This window comes from Anneissia japonica, unplaced genomic scaffold, assembly GCF_011630105.1.
Source record: "Anneissia japonica isolate Jap-2015-1 unplaced genomic scaffold, ASM1163010v1 scaffold288150_len38167_cov142, whole genome shotgun sequence".
Lineage (NCBI taxonomy): Eukaryota > Metazoa > Echinodermata > Crinoidea > Comatulida > Comatulidae > Anneissia > Anneissia japonica.
The window spans coordinates 28,596-30,568 of NW_022734675.1; positions in this window are offsets into that span (position 1 = coordinate 28,596).

The window sequence follows — 1,973 nt, forward strand, 5'->3', positions numbered from 1 at the left end:
CTTTCCCGAGGACTCTCAACTTCCCGTCGACGACGAACGAACAGCCGGAGAAGGAAACCTCGCCGACTACTTTCCGGAGGATTCTCAGCTTCCAGTCGAATCGTCGGACGAACAAGACATTTCCGACCAAGACACGGTCGTTTACGGAGACAAAGAACTGGAACAGCAACTGGACGACTGGCTGCTCTCGAAAATGTTGAAGTACAACCCTACTTCGGAATAGAATTTTTAAAAAATGTTCCGATATATTAAGTTCTAAAGAAAAAAGAAAAACACGAAATCTTATATTCTGTTTTGTCTTCAATAAAGTCTTTATTACAAAAAAATATATAAAGTTGTTATTGTGCATATTTGTCTTCATTCGAAATCAGTCCATTATTAGTAGGTAATGCAAAAGGAAATTATGCAGAGAACCGCTACCTTTCCAAAATTTGAAGACGAAGAAGACAGGGTGAAAACCTTTCGCAACTGGCCGCACGACAGACCCGACGGAAGGTCGATGTCGGAAGAGGGGTTCTTCTACGGTGGTTTCGAAGATAACGCCAGGTGTTTCTTCTGCGGATTATTGCTGTGCCGATAGGAGCCGGACGACCTTCCTCTTTCTGAACACGCCGAACATGGGAGTTCGTGCTTGTGGTTGCGGCGCAAGACGAAGGAAACCCTGATTTCCAAGATTAATTTTGCCTCCGAATTCGGATTCGACAGCGACGTGATTGCAAAGGTCGTGAGCGATCATCTCGAAAAGAAAGGACAAGTGTTTTCGTTGACAAACGAAGTTCTGGTCTCGAGCATAATCGACTTCGATGAAAAAGGGACCGACAGGAAAAAGGACGGGGACGAAGATCCGTCGAAACACGAGGGCTTGGTGTCTCTGATCGCCGAACTTCGCTTGGAAGAAGATGCCGAAGACGAACGCCCGGAACAAAATGCAGAGGAAGAAGGAGTTCGTGCGCCCGTCGAAAGCTATACGAACAAGGTACGCGTCGGCGACGACGACGACGACGAGAAATCTCGCGGAGATCTATTGAGGGAACTTACCGATCTCAAGGACGAGATGTCGTGCGATAAACGAAGCCGAGTTGCACGGCGATAAGGTAATACTTGAAATATGGCGGAAAGTCAAAAATTTGCACTAAGTGCTCAACTCGGCGAGATAAGCACTTTTGTGCAAAAAGTGACAATGTTAAAAAGTTGAGTCAAAATGGAATTTTTTTTGTTAGGAAAAGTGAGATAGCCTGAAACAAACACTATTCCATTGAAAGTTTGAAGTTTTTCGGAAAAGTACTTGAAATATGGCGGAAAGTCAAAAATTTGCACTAAGTGCTCAACTCGGCGAGATAAGCACTTTTGTGCAAAAAGTGACAATGTTAAAAAGTTGATTCAAAATGTAATTTTTTTGTTAGGCACGCTGAGATAGCCTGAAACAAACACTATTCCATTGAAAGTTTGAAGTTTTTCAGAAAAGTACTCGAAATATGGCGGAAAGTAAAAAATTTGCACTAAGTGCTCAACTCGGCGAGATAAGCACTTTTGTGCAAAAAGTGACAATGTTAAAAAGTTGAGTCAAAATGTAATTTTTTTTTGTTAGGCAAAGTGAGATAGCCTGAAACAAACACTATTCCATTGAAAGTTTGAAGTTTTTCGGAAAAATACTTGAAAAATGGCGGAAAGTCAAAAAAGTGACAATGTTAAAAAGTTGAGTCAAAATGTAATTTTTTTTTTGTTAGGCTCGGTTATATAGCCTGAAACAAACACTATTCCATTGAAAGTTTGAAGTTTTTCTTAAAAGTACTCGAAATATGGCGGAAAGTCAAAAATTTGCACACAAAGTGCTCAACTCGGCGAGATAAGTACTTTTGTGCAAAAAGTGACAATGTTAAAAAGTTGAGTCAAAATGTAATTTTTTTTTGTTAGGCAAAGTTAAATAGCCTGAAACAAACACTATTCCATTGAAAGTTTGAAGATTTTCGGAA